The 23,861-nt window shown below is 35.1% G+C and overlaps 1 protein-coding gene across 1 annotated transcript in view; it reads left to right on the top strand.

Annotated features, from left to right (window-relative positions):
- The first annotated feature begins 14,937 nt into the window (after window positions 1-14,937).
- Window positions 14,938-23,861, top strand: part of CDH18 (cadherin 18) — a 1,599,127-nt gene continuing 1,590,203 nt past the window's right edge. Inside the window, exon 1 of the mRNA XM_069101403.1 lies at window positions 14,938-15,397. The gene's annotated coding sequence lies outside the window, so the exon portion shown is untranslated. The remainder of the gene's footprint in view (window positions 15,398-23,861) is intronic.

Raw genomic sequence — 23,861 nt, forward strand, 5'->3', positions numbered from 1 at the left:
GAAAAAGAATCTCTAAATCTCACTGAGGAGAATAACACTTTCAAAACTAGAGTGGAGCATTTGGAAGCTAATGACTGTATGAGAAATCAAGATACTATAAAATAGATCCAAATAAATGAAAAAAATGGAAGACAATGTGAAATATCTCACTGAAAAAAAATAGTGACTTGGAAAATAGATCCAGGAGAGATCATTTAAAAATTAGTGGATGACCTGAAAGCCATGATCAAAGAAAGAGCCTAGACACCATCTTTCAAGAAATTATCAAACAAAATTGCCCTGATATTCTAGAACCAGAGGGCAAAATCGAAATTGAAAGAATTCACTAATCACCTCTTGAAAAAGATACCAAAAAGAAAATCCTAGGAATATTATAGCCAAATTCTAGAGTTCCCAGGTCAAGAAGAAAATACTGCAAGCAGTCAGAAAGAAACAATTTGAGTATTGTGGAAACACAATCAGGATAACACAACACCTAGCAGCTTCTACATTAAGGGATCAAAGGGGTTGGAATATGATATTCTGGAGGTCATAGGATCTAGGACTAAAACCAAGAATCACCTACCCAGCAAAACTTAGTATAATGTGTCAGGGGAAAATATGGTGATTCAATGAAACAGAGGATTTTCAAGCATTCTTGATGAAAAAATCAGAGCTGAACAGAAAATTTGACTTTCAAATACAAGAAGCATGAGAAAGTAAACAGGAAAAAGAAGTTATAAGGAACTTATTAAAGTTGAACTATTTACATTGCTACATGGAAAAACAATAATTCTAACTCGTAAGACTTTTCCCAGTATGAGGATAATTGAAGGGAATATATATATATATATATATATATACATCTATCTATACATATATATGTATGTATAGGAGGGTGTATGCATATATAAATATATATGTAATGTGGGCACATGTATATTCATGTATACATAGACAGAGAGCACAGGATGAGTTGAATATGAAGGGATATCTAAAAATCTAAAATTAAGAGGTGAGAAAGGAATTTATTGGGAGAAGAAGAAAGGGAGAGATAGATTAGGGTAAATTATCTCATATAAAAGAGGTAAGAGAAAACTGTTCTAATGGTGGGGAAGAGCAGGAAGGTGAAAAGGAATGGGACAACCTTATTCTCTTTGAATTTGTCTTAAGGAGGGAATAACATACTCACTCAATTGGGTATCTTACCCTACAGGAAATTTAGAGGACTAGGGGAAAAGAGGGGGGATGATATAAGAGAGGACTTATTAGGGGACAGGGTAGTTTGAAGCATACATTTTTTAAAAAGGATAGGTTAAAATAGAAAATAAAATAAGTCGGGGGCGGAGTAGGATGAAAGCAAATATAGTTAGTCTCACAATATAACAACTATGGAAATGATTTAGGTAACTACACATGTGCAATCTATATTGAATCACTTATCTTCGCAGTGAAGGTGTGTGAGGAGGGAAAAAGGGAAAAAATCTGGAAACTCAAAGTTTTAAAAACAAATATTTTTAAAATGTTTTTTACATGCAACTGGGAAATAAGATATACAGGTAATGGGGTACGGAAATCCATCTTGCCCTACTAGAAAGCTGAAGGGGGGCGGTGATGGGGGAGAATGTAAGAGAGAAGAGATTGGGAGAAGGGATATTGAGTAGCCTTGCTATCTTGGGGTGGGGGTAGGGGAAAGACAGGGAGAAAAAAAATGTAACTCAAAATCTTGTGGAAATGAATATTGAAAACTAAAAATAAATAAATATTTAGAAAAAGAATGCTTGAAAGTCCTCTATTTCATTGAATATTTTCCCCTGAAGCATTATACTCATTTTTACTGGGTAGGTGATTCTTGGTTTTAATCCTAGCTCCTTTGACCTACAGAATATCATATTCCAAGCCCTTTGATTCCTTAATGTAGAAGCTGCTAGATCTTATATAATCCTGAATATGTTTCCACAGTACTCAAACTGTTTCTTCCTGACAGCTTGCAATATTTTTTCCTTGACCTGGGGCCTCTGAAATTTGGCTATAATATTCCTAGGAGTTTTCTTATTGGGATCTTTTTCAAGAGGCAATCAGTGAAATGTTTTCAATTCTATTTTGCGCTCTGGTTCCAGAATATCAAGGCAATGTTCTTTGAGAATTTCTTGAAGGATGATATCTAGAATCTTTTTTTTGATCATGGCTTTCAGGTAGTCCACTAATTTTTAAATTATCTCTCCTGGATCTATTTTCCAGGTCAGTGGTTTTTCCAATGAAATATTTCACATTGCCTTCTCTTTTTCCATTTGTTTGCATCTGTTTTATAGTATCTTGATTTCTCATAAAGTCATAAGCTTCCAAATTCTCCAATCTAATTTTGAAGTGGTTATTCTCTTCAGTGAGTTTTGAAAATTCCTTTGCCATTCCTTTCCATCATGGATGGATAGAGGTAAGTTAAATATTTTCTAGAATTGTAAATAACTATCTTATTATTATCATTCATGGAAAAAAGTGTTAAGAAATTACACTTCATTTTTCTAAGATAATGGGCATGATCTACCAAATAAAGGATGTTATCTGGATCAGATGAGACAATAATCATAAAGCATTTGGCACAATACCTTGTACACAGTAGGCACAATATAAATGTTAATGATTATTATTATCAATAATTATAAAATGCAAAAGGCCTCATTTTAACATGTTTTTTATCTTCACTTCTTTTCAAGTATCTTCATTCCTAAGGAATTTGGAAAAAATATTAAATTCAGTTGAACAAATATATATTAAGTATTTATGTGTTTTAAGTACTCTTCTCGGTACTGAAAATACAAAGAGAAAATGAGGCAGCTAGGAGCACTGGACATTGAGTCAGAAAGCTGATGATGAGACACATACTATCTGTATGACCCTGAGTGAGTTATTTACTCTCCATTCACCTCAGTTTCCTCACCTCTAAAATGGAGATAATAATAGCACCAATCTCCCAGGAATGCTGTTATAATAAATAAAAATGATATTAGCTAACATTTAAAGAGAACTTAGTATGTACCAGGCACTGTGCTAAGGGCTTTATAATTACTGTCTCATTTGAATCTCACAAAATCTATCAAAGGTATAAAGCACTGTTCCTGACATATCATAGGTTTTTAATAAACATGTGTTTCCTTCTTTCCCTTTTCCAAAATAACTTACATTCAATTTAAGAAATACTTAGGATCATATGTCATCTATTATTCCCTCCAAGTACATACTCATTAAAATATGTATATTATAAACATATATATATATATATGTTTATGTCCATATATCTCTTCACTTCCTTACTTTCCCTCATATCTGATCAATTGCTACATGTTATAGTGGCTACCTTTCCAACATCTATCAAATCTGACTCCTCTTTACTCACATAGCTACTCCCTTAGTTAAGCTTCTTGTCATCTCTCCTCTATATAATTGTAGACTCCTAATTTTCCTCCCAGTCTCAAATCTCTCATCACTCTAATACATCCTACACGTAATAGTAGTCAAAGAATATTAGATAAGCTCAGATCTGACCATATGACTCTTCTATTCAACCATCTCCTGTTGCCTTTAGAATAAACCATAGCTTCCTTTGTTTTTAGTTTTTTAAAGCCCTTCAAAACCTGGACCCACACTAACTTTCCAGCCTCACTGGACATTACTTTTAAATGCAATATGAACCTGAAATTAGTCAATCGAGCCTTCTCTCTGAACCTCGCTCATAATGTTCCAGCTCCCATCTGCTATCTCCATATCTATGTGCTGACCACACCTCTGTGTACAAAATATACATTGTAAATAAATATATATAAAATACTCAATTATGGTATACAATATATAAATTATCTCAAAATATGCAATTATAGTATACAACATACAAACTCCCATACTATTTATTTAACTACATTGTGTGTCAATTGCAGCATTTTTTATCTATGTTGTGTATACTTTATATGTAGTTGTTTCCCACATTAAAATTAAAATTCATGGAAAAGTAGAGGTCTGAACTCACTCAAACTTCACCAAATTCTCCTCCAAACTACTTTAAAATAATTCCACAAATAAAATTCTAGAGCAATAGAATCAATAAAAAGTCAAGGTAAACAATTTTCCATACCAAGAAAACCTTGGAGATTTGCAGGAAAATACTGTCACACTGGGATGGTGGTTAGGCCTAGAGTATAGCACAGGTCACACTTCAGCAATGGAAGCAAAAGGCCTTGTACGCATTTGTAACTTTGGTGGCAGTGGCTTCTGGAGTGGTCAACCCACAAATGACAAGGGGTTGGACAACTGTACAGAAGAAGATTACAAACAACCTTTTGTTGCATTGCCTAGATACAGTTCTAGGTTACAGTTTAAGGGTAAAGAGAAGAATCATGAAAGATATGACTATGGTCACAGTCCCTGGGCAGAGAGGAGTCCTTGTGATAGCTGACAAGGGAGAAGCGGTCTCAGTTCTAAGGCAGAAAGAGTATTAGCACTTGCAGTTGAAGGAGAACAAGACCTGAATCACACTCACAAACAAAAGAAGAAATAGTACTTCTAGCCACAGGGGAGCAGGTGACCTTGTCACCGCTGCAGGGCAGAGAAGAATGCTGGTCATCACTCACAAGGGAGTAGGGGCCCTGGTCTCATTGCCAGGGCAGAAAGGAGCACTAACACTTGTGACTACAAGAGGCCCTGGTCATAGAGGAGCCTAATCGGAATTCCAGGGCCAAGAAAAACACTAGCATTAGCAGCTACAGACGAACAAGGTCCTCTTGGGTAAAGATCAGAGTAATGACCCCTCCTCTCTTTAGATCACACTACTTTGGAATCACCAAGAACATATAGACCAGTATTACATAAACTATTTGGAAAAATAGGCACAAGAAAATCATATTTGTGACACAAATATAGTTTCAATAACTAAACCAGGGAGAACAAAAACGTACCCAAATCTTATATTCTTTTCATTATAGTTCACTCTGTGAATGGTTTCATGACATTGAATTAAATAAGCCCAATTTAAAAAAAATTAGTTATATCTTCACAATCAAAATGACTAATATATATTAGTCAGTAACATTTTAAATTAGATACACAAGTGTTTGCTCAGATTGTGCTAAATACTATATCGAATACAAAACGAAAAAGGTAAAAAATCTTTGCCTCTATAGGACTTAAAAATTCTTCAAGGAGCCACGAATGTCCTTTTATACATATATTCATGCATACTTACAGTAACTTGGTGATGCAGAAATCTCATCCAAATCTCCATCAGTATGGATCATTATCCTCTTTTAACATTTAACATCAGGAAGTTCTTGTTCTCTTCTTTACCAAATTTGCCCATGGAGGACTTGCCAATGATATTTTCATTCCATACTCTGGATATTCCTCAAGTACTGCTTCTATTCTGGCTCACCCTATCTTCATGAATGACCACCTATTTTTTCTTAAACATATTTAGGGCAATGTTTTTTGGGTTGAGGGTTTTTTTTGGGGGGAGGGGAGGGGTTTCTTTCACATTGTTTCTAGTTAGTAAGTCATTGCTGCTAACATAATGAAACTTGCCTAGGTCCAATATTTAATTCAAGAAACAGGTACATGGTGATTGTGTTCATGGAATTTAGATACCAATGAGAGATTATGTTATATTTAAATACAAACTGATGGGTAGATGTAATGGTAAAACAAAGTTCTAATACACATGGAAATGAGGAAAAAAAGACCAATATCACAATACCAAGAATTGAGGTAACCTGTTGAGGTACAGTCAGGAGGCAGTATAAGAGATATGAAAGTGAGATGAAAATGAGAGAATCCCAGTGGGATCTATAAAGTTGACTGACAAAGTATGGATTTAAGGCTTCCAGGAGGCAGGTGAGTGGTGCAGCTGGATAAGGAACATGAATATTATTTGTTTTGACAAAAACAAAATCAAACAAAACACATGAGCGTGGGAACTTTAAACTAAGTCACATGCCAACTGATGTTTTTCCTTCCAACTCACCCCCATTCCTATCAGCTGGGAAACTCTTCAATCCTGATGCCCTCACTAGATGGCATGGAATCTAGTTGCTCACACTTCAGTCAGCTGGAGTGCTCTTAGTGTTTTCACTACTATCGGAGTACAGTTTCCTTTCATTAAACATTTTGAAACTTGGAAAGTCTTCTTGACAATAAAATCTTTCCAAATTCTTTTGTTATGGTGAATTTCCGTGTAAACAGATTAGAAACACATGAATTAAATTTTCCTTTAAATACACAAGACCTTAACATTTAATTGGAAAAGTGCTTATCAAAACATTATTATAGTATTAAGAATTCTTAAAAGTTAAAATCCAACAGGCTTAATTTTTACCATTTTTATGTTAATTATGAAAAAAAAGTTCAAGCAGTGATGCAATTTTGTATAATTTCAATGTTCTAGAGAAATGCTTTAAATAACCTATTTGCTAAGTGTTCAATAAACCTCTTGGAAATAAATATATTTACATGATTTTCAAGTTGTGACCATAGTTTATCCTTGAACATTCCATGTATGTCTTATTCATCTTTGCTTGGCCTAGATGTTCAGCACAGTGCTTCCCACAGCAGTTATTAAATGTTCGATGAATGAATGAATGAATATTCACAGTTGAAGAAGTAGTATAAAGGGATATATGGTCAGGCAACATTAGCTTCTTCTGAATTTCCTTCACTCGCTAAACTTTGGATCCATCTTCCACTCACCCTTAGGGATGGTTGTGAAGCCACATTCACTCTCATTTTTAAGACCAGCAGAAATGACAGTTCCATTACATTTGCTATAGAAATAATAATAATGAGGATGATGTTTGTTTTATATTATGGTCTCTCTATTTCCTGTAAATCATAGGACGTAGAGCTAGAAAGGACATTAGACTTTGACTAATCTAAATACTTTATTTCATGTATAAGGAAAATCAGGATCAGAAATGTGAAACAAGTTTCATTGTGGCATTGATCTGTAAATAGCAATTCTAGTGTATAGGGAAAAATCAATTGAATTAGGAGCACCTGGGAGTGGTCCAGAGGTTAGAGGGGAGGCAATGGATAATTTACCTCATACAGGTAGAACTGTTCTGGGGGAAGGAAGTTTATATCCCTGCTCCTCGAGATTAGAGGTGAGTGGACCAGCACAGAGGCAGGGGAAAACAAGCCCTGGGAGAAGAAAAGACTAGTGAATGCCCATTGGATGAAAAGGTACAGATGAGACAAGAGGCTAAAAGGCAATCATGGTGTGAATATTGGATCCTGTGGACTATGTCATGCTAGAACAGAATGATATTGACCACCACAAGGAGGAAACATGACAACTGAATGTCAGTCCATGGGGCAAAACCCCAATCACCCTGTCCTACTTCTGGCTCTAAAGTTAAGTGACTGTGTGAAGATCATTGATCTAATATCTGGAATGCCAATTCAAGAACACTGATGACAAATCTAATGGTCTTTCCACTAAATAATGCTTCATGAATTCCAAGTTATTTGGTTGACTTATTGTAGCTATTTACCACTACCATCATTTCAAACTAAAGAAATGTGCAAAAACTTACAAATTTTGTGAAATGCAGTACAGATAAAGGGCTGCAGACCCAAGAGCTAAAATTGAATCACAGAAACTGGGAACAAATTCAAGAAATAAATCAAGGGCAAAGATTTCACTTTCAATGGCTGTTTAAGTATCTGCAGAAACATTTGTAGATGTAGCTGACATAGTGATATCTTTTTGCATTTGTTGTCATTGGGATTGAAGTATTTAAATACAAATGCGCCAAACATTCATTTCAATTAAACAAAAAGTATTTTTTTTAATTACTGTTTGGTATAGAGAATAAATTCAATAATGAAATGATTGTCTCTGTGTTCAAGAAAATTACATTTGAGAAGGGAAATGAAACATATACACAATTCATTCTTAACTCGGTTTCCAAAACATCTTCCTTCTTCCTAAGGCATAGATATGGCCATGTCACTCCACTGCTCAAAATATCTTCACTGAGTTCCTATTTCCTGAAGGATAAGATAAAACCATCTTGGCTCGATATTTAAAATCTTTCACAGAGCATGTAAGTTTCATGTCCAGGAATATGGGGAAATCACAACTCCATTTAAGCATGGGTTTTAATATGCTATTCCCCTTCTCAAAAACTGGAAATATTATACCTAGAACCCCACATTCCTGACTACTGACTGCTTCTCCTCAGTAACTATTTCAAAAATGCTCCAGCGACCTGATTAAAAAATCACCTTGCCACCAGAAGATATTCAACCATTATCTTACTTCTTTGTGCCCTCTAAGCAGTTCTGGAACCAAGAACTAAGATCAAATCAATTGTGCCATGTTTCCCCTTGATGGAATTGTTTCAAAATATTCCTGTATGGGATCACTATCCTTCTAACTTATAACTGCCTTACAACCGGACCAAAGTGTCTTTTCCTAATCAACATTATTCTTTGTGTTTTATGCACTACTCTCACCCCTAGAATATAAATTCCTTTAGAGCATGAACTATCTTCATTTCTATATTTGTGTTCTTCATGCTTTACACAAAGCTTGGCACACAGTAAAGGTTTAATTATTTTTCTATTCAACCATTGGAACTGATACTAAATGAACTATGAAAAATTCATGTATTCTCATATTTTGGTCATGTCTATAATATCTAGTTCTGTGACCTTGAGAAAATCATTCAATTTCTTATCAACAAAATAAAGAATTCTCTATATATCTTGCAAGATTATTTTCAAAGTTATAAATAGACACTGGTTAAATATTTAAACTAATATCATTTCTTGCTTAGATGTGAAATGTTTATGCTATTTACAGTTTTGTACAGAAAAGGAAGGGTACTTTTCTTGAAGTAGCAAGTGAGATTTTTGTCTTTACCTGTAAGTATAGATGCTGAAAAAGTGCCTTGTCATGGATCGCTTAAGAAAGGAATGAATTTTTTTTCTACCCTAAAAGCCATAAAAATCTTTGCTAGTCTAGCATAGATAGAAGTATTTTCATGGAGGTCTTCCTAAAAGAAAATTTCTTATATAAATTTTTCAAAATGCCAGTGCTATGTGTTGTGATTTTTGAATATGTTGCTTCTAGGGAGGAAGAGGGATTTGGCTCATTCTGATTAGCAACAGATGGAAAAAGTTGAATCAGGGTATGGATGTTAGAGAGGCAGATTTGATCTCAATGTGAAGTCAAACATACTAACCATCAGACAACCCAAAAGTGGAAAGGGATGTCCTGGCAGAATGGAGGTCTTTAAACAAAGACTAGATGACCTCTTTTCAGATATACTAAATGAAGTATTCTTCAAGGAAGGGTCAGATCAGAGAGTCTTTAAGGTCCATTTCCTTGAGAACTTCCACCCTGAAGTCCACACTGTGTATGTGTGTGTATGTGTGTGTGTGTGTGTGTAAACTCATATAACTAACTGTACCCAGCCAGCTATAACCATCTTTCCTATTTTACCTTAGACATCTTCTTGTCTTCTCTCCTTTTGCCACAAACATATTCTCTCTTTGTATCTTCTACCAGGAATCATAATCAAATCAATATTTCCATTGCATTAACCCTGTGACTTCCAAAATCAAAATGCCTCTCCTCAGTTATCACATCCTTCTATATGTTGTTTATCCCTACTTAATGGAAGCAGCTAGAGAGCAGGATTTTTCCCCTTTTGTATTTGATTCATCAGTGTTCAGCACAGTGTATTTAGCATATAGTATTTAAGAAATGCTTTCTTTTTCATTCATACATCCATTCATTGCAACTTTGAGAATCTGACATTATGTATTTTTAGTTGGTGTCTTTTACAGCAAGCACCCCAGCATCCCCAGGGTGGCTGCCAACACAGGTTCTTAGATCTGCTTTTCTAAAGGAAAGCACCTCAAAATGGGTTAACAATCTTGCTTTAATCAATCAAATATATCGTTTACCTTGTTCAGGGAAAAAAGTCAGCCCCCCAAACTTCAGAGTATACAGACAGAAACATTTCAAGCAGACAGGCCTCCAACTGTCCAACCATTAAATCTATACCTAGTCAGTTAACCAGAGAGGGAAGCATCAACATCTGGTTTTCAAAGCCAGGGGGCTCTCAACGGCTGCCCAGAGTCTTGTCTGATCAAATCACACAACACTTCTCAAAGTGAGCCCTAAAACACATCAGGGATTATATAGCCTTCTCCTGGCTCAGAGAAATGTAACAGCCCTCTTGACCAACAGCCCAATCACAACATATCTGCTGAGAAACAAGTCTCCTACCACAGGTTCCAGGTGTACTTAAGCCTAAGGGCAGGGAAGATCTTAAAAATTTACATTCCTATAACAGAGTCCCATGTAATAATCATTGTAGTGGAAAGAAATTTGGAAAGTTCAAGCTGACTTGAGCCACAGTAATCAAAGCCAGACTTGCTTCATTTCATCTACTGTCAAATCCTAAACATTGAACTAGAGGAGGAATAAGAGGATAACTGTTCATGGCAGTGGAAGAAGAAAGGAAGGAAAAATGAGATGCTATATATGACGACCCAGGACTATGAGAAAATGATCTTTAAAAACTGGACTAAGATAACAGGTTAGTGAAATAAATTTTACAAATTTGAGGAGGGCAGACAATTCAGGCAGCAGATAGGCCAAGGTGGATGACCTCATCTTGGTCAGAGACAAATCGCATAGGGTACCATTTTTTTCAAAGTTCCTTGATTATAAAAAAGGGAGAAATTGATTTGTAATGAGACGTTAAAAAGGGAACAAAGAAAATTTAAGTGATATCAAAAGAACACAGTCTGAGACATTGATGTAAAGGGTAAAAAAGCCATGGGTACAACTGACACTGAGGACAAAATTTTTGGAGGACTTAGGGAACCAAACAAATAAAGGAATCGAGGGAGATTAAAACCTTCTTTCTGGGACATGTAAGTCTATGGTCAGTTTTTCTGTAAACCTGGGTATTTTCCCCTTGGTTGCTTTAAATATCTTAAATAATTAATTGTGGTACTATATAGTAAAATCTCATTAATATGAGTAAAAGAAGGATATCACAATTTTTTTTTGAAACAGGAGAAAGAAAATAAACTGAAATAGTAAAGGATATAGGTTCTGATGTCATGGAGAGGAGTAGCTAGAAACTATGAGAGTAGCAATGAGCTACACAATGGGTCGTACTGATTAATAAAAGTTTGGGATTCACATAGTTGAGAAAATGTAGAATAAATCTGTGATAGTATGGGAGACAAAATAATGGAAAGGAAAAGCAGTAGTTAATGAGTCAGAAATGTGTTCCTCATGTATGACCTTGGGCAAATTATTTATACTCTTTATGCTTCAATTGCTTGTATGGTAAATGGAAAAGGTTTAGATTAATGGTATCATTGGTATCTTGAATAAAATAAATTATATAATTCTGACTCTGTGGTAAATTCTAATCTATATATATGTATATAAGTATATACATGTGTGTATAATTGGTATATATAATATAGGTTACATATAATAGGTATTATACTTATATAGGTATATTACATATAGGTTTTATATATGTATATGTGCATATATATACACACATTATTTTTTTAAATCTTTTTTTTTTACTTTTCCTTCACATATCCAACCTGTTACTAATCCTATCAATTTCATATGCTAATTTCTCATATCAGTGACCTCCTCTCTATTCACATTAGTGAAGAAACTCATTGGCATCTCTCTGGATATTTGCAATAGACTATTACAAGATCTTTCCATCTCCAATGCAGTAATTTAGGTATGAAAGATCCATTTGACTTATCACGTCTAGAACTACTTGTACTATTCCCAATACACTGCCCTTCCTTATTCATAGATCAGATCATGTAACCTCTCTTTCCATATTGCTTATCAAGTCATGTCTAGGCTTTCCTGATTTTCAAGGACCTCTATAATCTTAAACAACCAAAACCCATCTATTTTTTCATGTATATGTCTCCTTGACAAATTCTAGGTGAACTTAAATATACACTGTCACCTGAATGTCTACTATTCATTTCCACACCCATGTTTTTATTAATAATTTATTACCCTTGGAAGAGTTTCCTTCAATTGCTGTTCATCTTGAATTGTCACACATTCTTTAAAGTTTAATTCAAATCTCAAATGTTAACTCCTACATTGAGCCTTCCTTCTCGTATTTTTTTCCTATTAAAGCCCACACTGCACTTTGTCTTATATGTTTCCAATGTAGTTATGTATTATTCTGTGTTGTACTTGACTGTGTGTATCTTACCTACTATTCAAGCATACATTGCAGATGTGTAAGGGTGATGTTTTATCTAAACTTTGTATCTTTCCCAGAAGCTAATGATGCACATCAAACTTTCTGTGATTCCATTGCTTTGGAGAAACTTCCTCTGCAAAAGGCAGATCAGCCCCTATTTTTAAACTTACAGTCATATCAAATTGTCTGGGGTACTGAGATATTAAGTGGTTTGCCCAGATTCACAAAGCCAGGGTGCATCAAAGGCCTGATGTGGACCGAACTTCCTAACTACCTCACTCTGAGAGCAGCTCACCACACAGTAGGCACAAAATTTGAAAGGACAGATAATATGATGAATGATACAGTTAGAATGCAGAAAGATTTAAAGGAAGTTAATCTGATGAGATGAAATTTAATTCAAATAATCATAATGTCCTATACTTTATTTGGAGAATTCCATTTCTTGAGTACTGTACAAGGAAGGCAAGTTTAGAATGTTTTTGTTTGTTTTCTGAAAAGTATGGGGATTATCTTTACTTCAAATTCAATTTAGGAATACACGAAAAAATGATAGCCCAAAAGGCTGATATAATCTTACAGAAATTGGGAAGTGACAGTTTTGTCATACTCTGCCCAGGTCAGATCACATATAGATTACTGTGTTTAATTCTGGTTGCTATATTTTAAGAAGACTGACAAGCTAAAAACCAACAGGAAACAAGTAACAAAGATGGTAAGACAATTAGAAAGAATTCCATGTGAAGTTTAATAAAAGGAATTTGTGAGGGTAATTCTGGAAAAAGAGAAGACAGAGGAGAGTGACTAGTTTTATTTTGTTTTCTTATATTGGAATGACTCTTATGTGGAAGAGAGATCAGATTTGCTCTGCTTGTTTCCACTCCAGAGTTCAAGACTGAGCAAATGTTTCAGAGGGCAGATTTTGGGCTCAAAGCAATGGGGAAAATTATAACAATAATTCTTATCCAGTCAGAATAGAATATATTGGAGGTAGTGATTCCCTTAATTAAAGGGATCCAAGAAAAATCTGAATGAAAAATTATTGGACATATTGTAAAAGGAAATTTTTGAACTATCATTTAGATTATATGGCCTCTGGGGTACATTTTAACTTGGAGAATTTGGTGTTCTATTACATAGGGAGAAATCCTTTATTAGTAGAAACTGGTAGTAAAGAGTATATGTTTTCATTGCTAATATTACTGAAATTGTTCTGTTTCTTTTTTGGAACAGCCCTATGTATTCACTGGCAAACGTCATTCTTGATAAGGATACTCTTCCTACCAATACATATTGGCCCTTGCTATGCAGCTTATATTCATAAAGAATTGATTAGCACACTGTGACATCAAACATCTTTCTCAAAGTCCCACAGTCAGTATGTTTCTGAAGTAAGACTTGAACTCTGGTCTTAGTTTAATCATGCAAATTTCCCTTATGGTAAGCAGGAGTCTCTCATGCTAAATACTTCTATGTCAGATCCCCAGCTGATGCTATTTTCACACTTGCCAACACTGAGTACAAAATTCTTGGATTTCTCTATTTGCTGGGATGTGTGGTAAAGGTTTCTGGTATTATATGCAGTTGAAGATTGGCCCTAAGATGAATTCTGCTCAGGGTTGAAATTGCAATGGGAATTGAGGGAAAGTTAAGCATTTTTACACAATTTACCTTAATGAGTACAGTAATGCACTTGTACAAAGGAAGAAGGAACTGTGAGGCTGACCAAGCTGTGTGAAATTGAGATAAGCACACACCTTCTAATTAGAGGCTGAAACAGACAGTCGTTTCTTCCCAGGGCTTGGATAATTTGACCCAATATGAAAAGATCTGGGTCAATGGAATCTATTTTTTGTAGCATGTGGGATGTGGCAGATAGCCTGGCCTTCAATTGCTGGCTTTGTGTTTCGTTTTATTTATGGCTGGTCACAGCCGGTGAAAGTGAAGGAGTAGACTTGAGAAGAAAATCTTCTTAACCTTGTAAGGGGATGATTTAGGTGTGGAAGACTTATTGAATAACTTCAGAGGAGAATCTTTTAAGCTTTTATGATTAAAATTTGGAAACATATCACACAAATTGATACTTGACTCAAAAGAATTCAAAAATCTATTCTGTCCATTTATTTCCACTTTTTATTACAGGAACAGAAGCAAAACTACTGAGGAATTATTTTCCAGCATAGAATGTATACTCTTTTTTTGTCCACGCAAAAATAAATTGTAGGGTCCTGTAATTAACAGAAGTAAAAAATGTGACTGGAGACATCACTACTCCCTGCAAAATGCCCTTGTCAGCTCATGGAATTCTGCTTACTGCATTTTATCTTCCACACTTCAATTGGGGCAGAAAGATCTTTAACATACTGCTACTATGCGGTAAAACTGAAATGCTGATGGAAGGTGAAGGTAGGTGTATGTTCAGTCCAAAGAACCTACAGGCTGTGTAGAAAGGGATAAATTAAAAGAAATGCCTAAAGCTCTACCGATACTAAAGAGCTTGTAGCTTGTGATGTCTCACAGCCTATCTTGAAGGAAGATAATATAATGAAAAAAAAAAAATACTTGGCTAAACTGCTGGCAAAACTCTTATTGTTTGTACCACTTCTGGAAAAAAGACCCTTGGGACCAGCAGTGGAATCCTGGCTATTGATTGGCTGGTTAAATAGAGGACTATTAGCTTCAGACAGGCTAGATTGATTATACAGCAGCAGAAAGAGCTCAGGCTCAGAGCTGAGTGAACGTCAAGGTGAGGGAGGGAGGAGGGAGAGGGAAAGAGAAGGAAACAGAGAGGGGAGAGAAGGAAAGAGAGAGGGAGAAGGAGAGGGGGCGAGAGAGAGAGAGAGAGAGAGAGAGAGAAGGCAGAAAGAAGGCAGGCTGTCTGCAGACTACAGCATCAGTATGGAACTGCTGGTGCCTGAGAATTCTGATACCCAGCTCTCACAGTGAACAAGTTATTGAGCTACCTTGCAAGAGGATGTGAGCTCTGAGTCCCTGCAAGAGAAAACAGACTGAATCTTGGAATAGTTCACCTTACTCCTATATCTTTGAGGAAGTGGTTTTATCGTGAACAAAATATATGTACATATTTCAAACTCCCATTCTAACCTTTCCAAGTCCCAGCATTGAAAATATACGGTTTGAGCCTCCAGGTAAGGAAATTATGTTTTTGTCTATCTGGCTTTTTTCAAGTCATTCAAAGAAAATGTATCCTTGTCTTGCCTTGCATGTTTCCAAAATCTCTAGGTATTGGTTATATCTATAGATCCCCATATGTATACATGAGTGCCAATGTTTTCCTGAGAGTCTGTACATAAGTCTTTTCCATTTTTAACAGTTTGCATATCCAGGGCAGAAGATAATGTAGTGGTACGAGATTCCTGAATTGGACTTTGAGGAAAAAGCACATTATAGGAAAATAGGGTAATTATAAAAGTGACATTTTTCTAACTCATGAAATATTTCAATATAAACATCCCCCAAATACTAAGCAACTTTGTGCATAATAGTGTTTTGCCAAATTTTATTGCATTAATCACTTACTATATATACCCACAGGTATAAAGGATGGCACATACTTCTCTGTGATTGTCAGGAGTTGTATGTGTGTGTGTGTGTGTGTCTTAAGTATGATGTCTTTTGACTGCAGTCTTAAGCATAAAAATTATCTGTCTTAAATAATGTGGCATTAGATGGCCATCATATTATAATTATGATAATGAGAGTAAAGCTTTCATTCGAGGACCAAAACAGACAGAGGGTTGCAAGGCTATTCTATATTTGCTCTCTGGAGCTATTGCAGTCCATCAAGTTGATTGTTTTGACGTAACAATGACACTTGTTTCTTAAAGGGTCTCTTGATATTGGTAAACTTTTCACATACTACAGTCTCATCTTGGATCGTGGAGGGGATGGGAAGAGATTTCATTATGTCTGTAGAAGGTATTAGATCTCAATAGGAATAATCGGCTTTGGGCAATGCAGCAGTCACAGAGTTGATTGACTTCAGGTTTACAGGTGACAAGAGTCAATTGCTAAAAAGACAGCCTTGTGCTTCCAGACAAAAGGGATTTCTCTCATGCCTGCAGGAGCTGTGATGATTTGTAATACACTTAACGTCAGTGTTTGCTTTTTCTGCTTTTTTATTCACGAGGAAAGAATTCTTACTATTGAAGCAAGTTGGTTTGTTCTCTTCTGAGTGTTGTTCCTTGCATCACTGCTTTAATTAGGGGAAAAATAGCTGGTATTCATAAGTAGGTGCAACTTTTGATGGACTGTTCCATTAGTTAGACAGCCCTAGTGGTAGTCACTGATGTGGCATGAGGGATGTTTTATAAAGTGATTCTCTCTCCCCCTAGTCGATAACCTCCCTACACTCCAGGCAAATTGTAACTGTGTAGAGCTATGTGCTCATGAATGAAAATGTTTGGGACATTTCCTTAATCTTCCAAATAGGACAAGACAACAATGCTAAAAATCCCACTACCACTATGATGGGTCTGCTTACCAATGTCTGCTTTAAAATTTTCATTTAACCCCAAGATCTAGAAATAATTGAATTATGTTGCAGCCTGGGTGCCTACAGAGTTCAGATTGGTAGTATTCACTAAAAGAGACAGGGATGTGTTCTTTGAGTTAATTGAAACTATGTACTTTCACATGTTGTTTAAAACAAATGCTCCTACCACAATGTTCCCTGTTCATTTTTCTGTTCTTTGTCATATGGGGAAAATTAGAAGGCACATATTTAGCCATGAAAAGTGGGCAATACTTGTAATATTCCTGTACTCCATTCCTATGTATATGTAGAATTCTCTTTTGGATTTTCCATAATGATTTCTTTGTAAATGATGTGTGTATGTGTGTGTATGTATTATATGTATGTATATCAGTGTGGAGTCAATACCTAATATATTTTAATAATTTCAACTTCACTGAGACATTAATCTTCTCATAGGGATAATGAGATAGATTTAATTGCTTCATCTATTGTTATTTAACATTTTTAGCTTGCAACACAAAGTTTTTTAAACACTTCTTATATTCAAATATTGCCTAAAACTTACTTTTATCATCTTCTTAGCAAAGTACATGATTTTGTGACATTCCTTTAAACAGGTATATAGGGTTAAATATTTGAAGATTTTACATTACAAAGGATGACATTTTTGCATTAACAAATGAAGTTTTGAAAAATGAACCCACTTAAGTATACTTTTGCTTTTATATCTCATCGACATAGACACCCTATCTTTTATGCTTTTAATAATTGCATAATTGCACACATTGTGTGATGTGCATTCACTCTTTCCTACTCTGCTCCACTCCCTCTCTTTTTATACACTTTATAGCTTTTACTTCTAAATTCCTTACTAGATAAAAAAAATCATAAAATCATTATTTTTTTATGAATGCTATAGCTACTGCTCTTGCTAGAGACTAAAATCTGTGCCAAATTCCAGAAGGGTTATATATATAGTAGCAGTGAGTTAGAAGGTTAAGTATTTATCACATCTGAGTTTAAATGTTTAGTTTTTCATTTAAACCATTTCCTCCTTTCTTCAAGCTGTTAGATTTGGGATTTTTTTTTCCTTTTCTCTGTATTTTGAGCATAACTAAAGATGGCCTTTCATTCAAGCTTGCTTTTAATGAAATAGCATCACTTGTCTTTCCTGATTACTCATCTCACAACTCTGCAAGATCAAAACTCAGAGGGAGAAAAATCTATTTTATTTCCTGAGATAACTGAGCCGTTAGGGGGCTCTTTCTTACTATGTTATTCTCATAGCAGACTACATTGGGCAACTACATGATCCTCTGATACTGTCTTTTTCCCTTAAAAAAATACAAGTGATTTTAGACTTAGCTTTTTCTTTTTCAAAACAGAAACAATAAAGACCATCAAGAATGTATGGATTTTAGTATAAGTAGTTATTGAAAAGTCTGCTAATAATATTCCTGATACTTTGAAAATTACTTATTTTCATAGTATTACTTGTAGATGCACAGTGTTAGATCTTTAATAGTAGCAATAAACACAAATTTGATATTTATTTGATATTACATTTGATAATACATTATAAGAAGAGTGTAATGGAAAAATAATTCCTAAAGGAGAAACATCCTTTGCACATTCATTTGTAAACATCTTTGAACTGGAGAGTGAATTAGTTTTCTGGCATATAGTATTCTTTGAAAAGAGAACAGGTTACTGAAAATGAATGCTCTCTGTTCAAATAAGAAACGAAAGAAGTGGAAATAATAGGATTGCCTTAATATCAATGGCCTGAGTTGTATGAATCAACCTATTTAATTAAAATGCATGTTCATCCTACAAAATTTGAAGCTTACAAAGCAAGACACACACACACAAATAGGCACATACAGAGAGTGATACAGGAACAGGTTCTGAATACATTGATTCTATTCCTTCATCAGAGCAGCCCTCTGAGTAATGCGCACTGTAATATCCTGCAGACTTTCTTAGTAATGGCATACATTTCAACAATTTCCAACATTGCTGTACCATTTGTCTGCTCCAGGAACTTGATAATGTGACTCTACCTAAGGCATATCAATCATTCTACACATTTTTTTCTTTAATGAAACTTATATAAAAGTGAAAAAGGAGAAACTTTTGTAGTTTCCTTTAGGAAACTATATTTTGTGTAGTAGGGTGAATGGTCAGGAGAATTGAGGATACCACTGCTAAGATAGAGGAACTTAAACTTCCTTTATGACAGTCATTCCTTACTTCTCCTGCAGCAGTGGCAAGGGTTTACCCCAGGGTGAAAGATTAGAAGAGAAAGAATTAATAGAAAGCAGACAAAGAAAAGTGGTGAAGAATCTTCTTTTGATGGAAGTTTGATTCTACTGCTTACTTGACATGTACCCTGAGAAGAGAGAATGTGGAACTTTTTGAGGAAAGATAGGAGGCTGTTTCGGTCAGAGAAGAGCTGATCAACATGTTAATTCTAGTACATTCATTTTTAAAATCATTTCAACAAAAAAAATACATTCTTAAAGGATTTATCTTATCAAGAAAGCAATAATCATGAGGACATAAAATAGTACAAATACTAGATTTGTTGACAGTTCCATAATCTTTAAAAAGTCATTTCACCTGTAATGCCATCAGAGTTTGATCATCTGAATATGAAAATTGTCAGGTACAGTGGAAACTGACGTAGATTTAGAGATTAAGGAGCTGGGGTCAAATCTTAGCTCTGCCATTTCCTTTCTTTGCAGGCTTGGACAAATCATTCAAGCTCTCTGAACTTCAAAAACTGAGTTTGTAAAATGGAAGGGTTTGGACACTAATGTATGTATGTATGTATATGTACACATACACACATGTGTATATGTATATGCATATATATCATCTGACATATATGTAGTGTGTGTATACATATATATATATATATCGTCTGATTTGTTTACTCAGCCCCTCAGGACTCCAAAGTCAGTGTTCTTTGCACTGATTCTCTTTGCCCAATCAACTTCTGAGATGCTTTTTAGGCTTCTTCCCACCTTAGAGGTATAAAAGATAAGATAGAATAAAACAACAATGAAGCATAATTGATTCTAACCTGCAGTATGATCGATTAAGTGTAAGAATCATCACAATCATGTCCTCAGGAACACAGACAGATCGCTAGAAATGAGTAAGAGAAGCAGGGAGCATTTTTCTCCTTGTAATCACATGATTTTCCTTCTAGAAGAAGCACCATTTTCCCTGGGATACTGACACAGGCTTGGCCCAGTCTCAGAATAGTTTCTAAAATTACCCACTGAGAGAATTCTTCCTTTTGTTTCCTCACCTGATTGTCCTCTTTTAAAATATAAATAGTCCTAACAGCAACCATAGATTAATGTTCTTCACAATATCATTTTAATGTGGTAGGTCAGTATGTAGAAGTATTCACTGAAAAAAATACTCCTCTGCTAACAGGACAACTAACAAAACAAGAAGGGAAAGCACTTGTTGACTGGGTTGATGAGGAACAGAATTAGTGGATAAACAATGGAAAAAAGAAACACAACTAAAGAGGAAGGCAAAAGAAGGCAAAATTCAACCATGCATTTCACAGTTTTGCATAGGACTAGGATATATGTCTACCTGTAAGAGAAATATTTATAATTTTTAAAGAAAATCATACCTAAAGAAATACTCAAGGTTCGTATTTCAAATTAGTAGAGCATCTTAAGTTTTACATAGTGCTTTCCTTGTAGAACTCAGAGAGGTATGCAATACAATATCATTATCTTCATGTAACAGATGCGGAAACTGAAGTACAGAGTAATTAATTCATTTCTCCAAAATTGTACAACTAGCTTTTGTCTGAACCAGTTTCAATCTTTGTGTTTTCTGACTGGAGCAACGGTGAGCTTTCTCAGTATCACATGAGCAAGATAATTCCTGAGACATGTTTAGTTTTGAAGATAAACTGGTTAATTTGATAGGGTAACATAGTATATCATCAGATAACAAAAAGAAACTAGTGTGGCAACTCTCACTGTTATCTGTAAATTGTATTATTGAATACTATAATGTCCAGGATGATTTAAAAAGAATAGTAAAAATGGAAGGTATCTGTTGTATTGAATTGAGTTGATTTGTCTGTGGGGAGACTCGAATATATTTTTGCATTTGGATGATCTAAACTTAAATTGATATGAGAACTCCCTCTGCTGGTCCAGCTTACAATCATTCCACTCCTCCTCATCTTGCATAATTTTTCTATCCATTTTTATGTGATCCCTCAATAGAGGGTTTATCCAACAGGCTAGAGTTCCACCATTGATTCCTTTAATATGTTATGCATACTAAGGCAAGAATCAGCTGCCCATCTATTATTCCTGATCCTAACCAGGCTTTTTCTTTTCCAGATATACAAGTCCTTATTATACTAAATCAGCTTCATATTGTTACCACAGTGGTTCTTTGATTTTCATTTCTCATTTTAGGAAGCGCATACCCCTTTCATAAATTTTGCCCTGATTCTCCAATGAGTAGGTCAGCATTGTTTGTAACAGTTCTAAGATTTGAACTTGGGGAGACCTTATCTCAGCATTTAACACATGTAGTGTTATTTTTAGATACTCTTCATGCTGGTAAAATTTGATTTGGTCAATGATTACATATGTTTCATCTATAATCATTCTACTAATTGAATTTGTGACTACTCTGAACTATGACATGAAATTGCTTGTCAAAACAAAAAGGCATATGGCAGGACCTGGATAATGTGGTACAAGGTATGATCATATTTTCAACTTTTTGCATTTCTCCAGATATCTTAAAATTTTAACAGAGAAAAACACACACACATACATCTTCCCCACCTCCACCCAATCAAACAGTATTGAGGAAAATAAACAACAACAAGAAAAGGAAGCACATAAACTGAATTGTGGGGTAGAACCAAAATCTGGCACTGACTGAATTCTGTGGCAGCTCTATCTATCACCTTTTATGATTACTGTCTTCACCTCTGTGTCACAAAAACAGATTACCTGAGACGATATCCCTAGTTTAACTGTAACCGATAACAAATCCTGTTTCATGCTTCTACCGTCTCTTCCCTACAATCTTTCATGCACATGGCACCACAATCTTTCTTACACATAGATCTGATCTCATATCTTTGGCTCAAAAAATCTTCAGTGGCTCTCACTTGACTACCAAATAAATATCAAACTCCGTTATGTGCTCAAAACCCTGGAAAATCTGATAACATCAATGCCTTCCATACTTAGCTCGTATGATTTTATGATGTGTATGCTATTACACTCCAGTCAAATTGGATTGCTCTTTACCTACAACTGGGCCACAAAATCTTGCCTCCATCTCACTATGCCTATTTTGTCCTCCCTTTCCTATGCTGATTTCATCTTTTAAATATTATTTCAAACACCATTTTTTAAAATAAAGCTTTATCTGAATCTGTTAGTATGGACTTTGCCCCTCAGAAATTACATAGCATTTGATCCTGCAGCATTCTAATACACTTTGGAAATATTACACATCATAAATAACTTTCTTCCTAGTCACAGTCAGACTGTGAGATATCTGAAGGCAGGAACCATGTCTTACCTAAATTTTCCCAACACTATCTGATATTTATAGAGCAACTTAGGTTTGTTCTTCATATTTGCTCCTCACAATAACCCAGTGGGTTTAGTGCTACTATTATCCCCATTTTTCAGATGAGGAAAAAACTACCTTGGTGATTTTGATGAAGGCAGACTCTCTAGGTTTCACTTTTTGAATTTTTAAAATGAAGTGTTTGGATTAGATAATCCCAAAGACATTTCCAGCTCTAAATTTATAATCCTATGACTCTTATCTCATTGCTTAAAATCACTTCTCTTTCATTCTGCCTTTTAAAACACCACTCTAAAATTTCAAAAACACTGATTTGATCAAGTTACTCTCTCTCCAAAACCTTTAATTGCTAAGCCCCCCACTTCCTATAGAATAAACTTCATATACTTTTGATTAGCTTTCAATATTGTCCATAGTTTGCCCCAATCCTATATTATCTTTCTCTCTTCTTCAAGACAATCTCTGTTATAATTGTTGGCTATTTTACTGTTCAGTCAGTCACTCAATAAACATTACTATGTGCCTACTATGTTCCAAGCACTGTGCTATGCACTGGGAATAATAAGGAAAGTAAAAGACACTTCCTACTATCAAGGAGCTCATAATCTAATACAGGAGGAAATATTCAAGTACCTATGGACAAAAACAAGCTACAAACAGAATATATATGTAATAATTAACACCATGAGGTATTAGAATTGAGAGATTGGGAAATGTCACTTGTAGCAGGGGGAATTTTAGTTGGGACATAAATTGACATGGTTAGACTTCTGTTTTAGAAAAATCACTAACTACTAGATGGAGGATAGACTAGAAAGGGAAATTCTTGTAGCAGGCAGGCAAAGCAACAGGCTGTTACAAAAATCCGGGTGTGAGGAGAGGAGAGCTAGAACAAAGATGATGGCAGTATCAGAGTAGAGGAAGGGTATTCAGGAGATATTTGAAAGATGAAATCAACAGGCCTTGGAAAAAGATTGGATATGGAGAGTGTAATATTAGCGAGGAGCTGAGACTGACACCTAAATCGTGAGTCTGGAGAACTAGGAGGACAGTGGTGATCTCAATAGTAATATGAAAGGTTGGAAGGTGTTGCAGAAAGAATTTGGGATCTTGAGTTTAAAATGTCCAGAAGGAAGCCAGTTTGTGGTGTATATTAGTCAGTTACCCCAGAATGAACTCCATGTAGCTGACTCTCAGGATTTTGCCCCAATTCTAATTCTTCAATAAGACTTCCTTCCTATGACCTTTTACCAGTGCTCCAGGTCACATTAATTCTCCCTTTTCTGGAGAGCTAAAAGTATTTACTTGACGGAGTATTTATAAACTGCCTCATATTATTACTTCATCTTTTAATATGTTCATATCTTATTTCCTCAAAAAGACAAAGAGGTTTTCTAGACAATGGATGATGCTATCCATTTTTTTTTGGTATCTTTCTAAGTTTTGAGCATGGTGTTTTGCACAGTCACTGTTGTAATTGTAATAAAGCAGGGCAGAATAACAGAAAG

The sequence above is a fragment of the Petaurus breviceps genome, unplaced genomic scaffold (assembly GCF_028583685.1).
Source record: "Petaurus breviceps papuanus isolate PSGF00001 unplaced genomic scaffold, PetGlider_PUasm1.0 47, whole genome shotgun sequence".
Taxonomy (NCBI): Eukaryota; Metazoa; Chordata; class Mammalia; order Diprotodontia; family Petauridae; genus Petaurus; species Petaurus breviceps.